We start from the raw sequence: 4923 nt of genomic DNA, 5'->3' as shown, positions 1-4923 counted from the left end.
CGAGAGTGGAGCATGGAGAAGAGACAAAACCACAGAGTAAGACCGTCTGTGACCTTTGAGGCACCTCTGTGCTGTTCGTTGTCTTTTTGTCCTCACAGACAAAGCCTCAACCTTTTTTCGGTCCTGTTTTCTAGGAACAGTCTTTCTCACAGCTCAGAGCTGCTGTGTGCTGTTTTATCCCAGTGCAGTCAATACTAAGTCGTTTAGACAGTCTATATACAGCTCCTTGTCCAGCAGATCAATCTATCCTTTACTTATCTCCAAACTGTGCCACATCCTTTGTGTTATAGCTCTACTAACTCTTTCTGTGTTTTACAAAAATAAAAATGAATTTTTATCCCTTTTTGTAGCCAGAGGGATCGATATGGTGTCATCTTTAGAAGTAACACTTACTGCATTTAGTGATATACATTTACTTATATATTGTATGAACCTCCATATGTAGTATTGATCCCATATCGATTTGTCCTTCATGATGAATACATTAAGGACTTTGATTCGACACAGTAGGTCTCTCTGTAGGTCAGTGGATCTGACATGTTTTAAGAGCTAAAACCTGCATCTCATTAATGCTTTTTGATGGAGTTACTATTAAGCTGACATAAAACTCTGTACTAATTAATGTATTAATTATCTTACTTAATGAACTCATTAACACAGTTGTATTACATAACAGTCATTATGAGGCAATGTTACACCAAGCTGTGCTCCCAGTAAGTATAACAAACAAGAAGAAGGACGAATCTGCCTGTCGGCACAGACTTGTCTCCAGCTGTGTGTAATTTTTGATTTTTTCTGGAAAGTAATTATCCAAAATAACTTAATAATTATCCCCTCGAGTGCCTGACATACTGCAATCATGATGTGCATAAGATGTCTTAGCAACCAAAAACAAAGCCATAACTGCAATTACTCCTCTTTTTATGCATGTAAATAACCTCAAAACCTACCAAATAAACTTTGGGCAGACTTACCTGTGCAAAGGCCTGAGCAGAGCCTAATTGAAACACCATGTGTGAACTCCTGATAGTGTTACCTTTCAGCAATTCTTAGCAATGTCAGCTAGCAGTTGAAAGGTAATAACAGTATGCATTGTGACACTGACACAAGTTTTAAAGGTCCCATATCATAAAAAAAAATGTTTTCTCTGCTCTCTACATATATAACCTCCCTGAGCCTGCCAACTCCCAGAATGAGGAAAACAAGTGATTCCTGCATGGTCTCTGCAGCCAACCCACTGGTAAAACGGCTGTTCTACAGGCTGCTCAGATTCTGCTCCTTTCGTTACGTAACGAAAGGAGTCATTATCATAGGCCGGCCTCCTCTGCGTGATGATAGGAGATATCAGAGAGGGGGGCGTTCATCCCTGAGGTGAAGTTCGGTGTGTCCAGCGGTGAGACAGCATTGTTTTGCAACATTGTCGCTCAGAGCTAGACACGCAATTGCTCTGTTGTTGGTTGTAAAAATCAACAAAAGTGCCTATATTCTGTCCCAGCTACAGAACAACAGAAGAGACCATGGTTGTGTTTCATTTTTAACGACAACGTGCCAACTGCGGTTCGTGTTAGCTTGTATGTGTGTGCTAACCACTTCACATCGGACTGCTTCAGTAACGAGGGTCAGTATAAAGCTGGCTTTGCCTCGGCACTGACCCTCGTAAAAGGCTCAGTCCCAACCATACCGGACCCCGCAACTGCACCCAAGCCACCGATAAGTGTCGCCGCGGTTTGATAGTATTTACAGTTGCCGACGAGTATGGTGAAGTCAGCTGGAAATTGGCTAACTAGTTAGCTCCACTTTGGTCCGCTATGCAATGGCATTTGAAGCAAGTTTAATGTTAATAATATAACGAGGGAGCTTGGCTGTCACAGTTAAAAGTCTGGAAACGTGCAGACTGGAGACAGAGACGATGTGAACAGTGTCCAAGAGTTTGGAGACTATGTTGGAGACAAACACAGCTTTCGCTAGAGTCTGTACTACTTAGAGTCTGTACTACTTCAGGAGCCTCTCCTTCTGGGTCCGATTCTGGGTCAAACTGGTTTGGTTGAACGAAAAAATCTCTGAGAGCCATAGTGTTACATCCACCGTAAACATTAGCGTGTGCTACCGTTAGCATAAGGGGCTTCCTCTCCCTGAGAGTGACGTAGCAAGAAGGGCTCCCCACGTAGGCGTTGACAGACGGAGCTCATTAGCATTTAAAGGTGCAGGCACAGAAACAGACTGCTCTGAATAGAGCTCAGCAGAGCAACTTTTAGACAGCTGGAATTCAGGACCACGGATGTGTTTGGGGCAATACATATCGAATACAGAGTTGTTGGACCTCTGACAGCTGTGTGAAATTGATGAAAAACAGTATAATATGGGACCTTTAAGTTAGAGGCCGATCATATTTTTACCCCTGTGCCCCACTCCAGCATCCAGCCATGTCGGTGACACATAAAGATGCTGACTTATTGATATGGAGTCTTGAGCGTCAAACCTGCAATCTGATAATAACTGTGTTCATAGTTCAGTGGTAGTATTAATAAAAATGTTGCCAGCAATTTTGGATTGATGCTCTGTTACACATAACGTAACATGACTCACCAACTGTTATCAATTCTGATTCAGATGTTACCAAACATCTTTTTCTTCTTCTTCTTCTTCTTCTTCTTCTTCTTCTTCTTGACCACACGAAATCCACAAGTACAAATCCCTTGTACAATACGAAGGCCGTAAACAAATAACAAATCATATGGTTTACAGTGAAAAAGCATCCAGGTGGAGTCACAATCAATATGATATTTTTAAGTAGTTGATAGTTTGACCTCCTTTTTTCTGCATTTAACCTGTAAATATGTATTTATCAATTAGAATGTTTCCCAATAAAATTAAAAGATAGGAAATATTAAGTAGTGAATTCAATTTGTTTATCTCCTAGGATGCAACACAATATTATTTTCCAAACAAGATAATATTTCATTGGGGTCACTTTACTTGAAGAGATCTGAATAGGACAGACAAGGCAACTGTCATGAGTATGACGTAGAGTCTTATAACTGTTTTCATTAAGCAAACATTATGTCACTTTTAGTGGGGGCTAGTAGGGTTAACTGACAGAATGACACTCGATGACAACAGTCATGAACATTCAGAAAGTTCCCCCATGTTCATGTCAGTCTTAGGCACATCCATTCCATCAAAGTGTTGCCTTTTCATCAATATGGCTGTAGATGAAAATATTTGTTTTTCCATAAATGTAACCAAATGTTACCACCACCTCTATCCAACTCATCCACACCCACTTCAAACCAATAAAAAAAAAGCAAAATTACAAATAATAAATAAAGCAAAAGAAAGTTAGTCCTCTAAGCTCAGTTGTTAACATTAATCAACAAAAACCATCCATGGCAGTTCAATCAAACAATCTGTCGGTTAGAAGTGAACCCTTCCTAGAGATTGCAATAGATTTAATCAACCTTAGTGTGAAACCCAGAACTGGGCTTGCAGTGATCAAGCGATGCACGATCCAATTCCACTTTGAAACATCTCCTTCTAAATGATGAAATACTTCAATATCGCTTATCGTTTACCCCCTTTTCTCCTTTTCCCTTCTCCCTTCTCTGTAGATGTGGGTTCTAGACGTAGAGGGCGTCCTCAGGTCCATGGAGAGACAGCTGGTGAGTTTTTTTCATTAATTAACATTATTGACTAAAATAACACAACTGTATAGGCATGTCAATTATTTACAAACTTGATACAATAAATATTAATAATTTGTGCAATAAAATAAGAATATCTATGTGGTTTGTGAGGTTTTTTTAAATGTGGTAATTTTTATAGCTTATTGTGGGCAGTGAAGTGTCAAACTAACTCACATTCTCCTGTTCCCAGAATGCTTCTCTGGAGAAATCTCCTTGCTGTAAAAGTGGAAACAATCCAAAGTGTGGTCCTCCATCGTCTTTAAACCACTGCAGGTCCCTCTCCAATCAACCAGCTGATCCATAGAGGAGGCTTTAAATTATCTTAAACTATATGGAGGCAAAACTCTAGAAAAAAAACAAAAAAAAAACACATTTTCCCCAAACAGACTCGTGACAAATGATTGCTTTGAATTTGGCTTTGTGTCATGAACTCTAACTTTCCATATTTTTCAGAACCAAGTTTTCTTTCCAAACCCAACTGCTTCAATCACCTGAGCCACAATCACTTCTCTTAAGCTGTTGTTTGACATTCAAGAGAGGAAAGTAATTTCACAGCCGAGTGTATCATTACTCAACTGTCCTATAAGCAATGAAAAGTTTTTTCCAACTTGAGCTTCTCTGGATGACTGCAAACCTTTTGGTCATTACTCTTGAGCCAGACCAGAAATAAACAAGTATTTTCAGTGATTTACATGGCCTGTTGCGTCTTATTCTGCATCCCAAAAAATATTTGTAAGTACAAGACAGCACATTTAGCATCATGACTTTATCCTGTTCAGGAAGAGGGTTTACTAGAGACCAAACTTTGTAACATTCTGAATTTCTATCTTTTGTTGTTTATTGCTGAACCCCTGATGGTTGAGATTTGTTGTTGAACTCTGGAATCTTTATTTTTGGTGTATATTATATGAACTTCCCTTAATCTAACCTGCAACAAGCCTCCTGGTTAAAGTCAGCCTGTTGTCGCAGCCCTATGAATCTACAGGATCTCAGCAATTGATACTGTTTCTCCTCTTTGTATGAGCCGGACCATTTCCTTTGTCAACAAATGAGATCCTGTTAATTTCCTGCCTGATTACATAAACGATTGGATCCTCGTTGATATTCAGGTTGTTTTCCTGTTTGTTGTCCCGGGGACACCGGTGTGCATTCGATTTACGTTCCACTGGGACAAACAGGCCACTGTGTTATTTTTGAAAAGGGAGCAAAACCACCACTGTGACAGAAATATGAGTGTTAT

General features: G+C 39.7%; 1 long non-coding RNA gene across 1 annotated transcript; it reads left to right on the top strand.

The window, feature by feature from the left end:
* The first annotated feature begins 3606 nt into the window (after positions 1 to 3606).
* Positions 3607 to 4374, top strand: LOC115583866 (uncharacterized). The gene is made up of 2 exons (XR_003984440.1): positions 3607 to 3659; positions 3874 to 4374. It is a non-coding gene; the product is annotated as an uncharacterized LOC115583866 (long non-coding RNA).
* Positions 4375 to 4923: the final 549 nt, after the last annotated feature.

Source organism: Sparus aurata, chromosome 1, assembly GCF_900880675.1.
Source record: "Sparus aurata chromosome 1, fSpaAur1.1, whole genome shotgun sequence".
Classification (NCBI taxonomy): Eukaryota; Metazoa; Chordata; class Actinopteri; order Spariformes; family Sparidae; genus Sparus; species Sparus aurata.
This window is presented reverse-complemented; position numbering and strand designations above follow the sequence as displayed.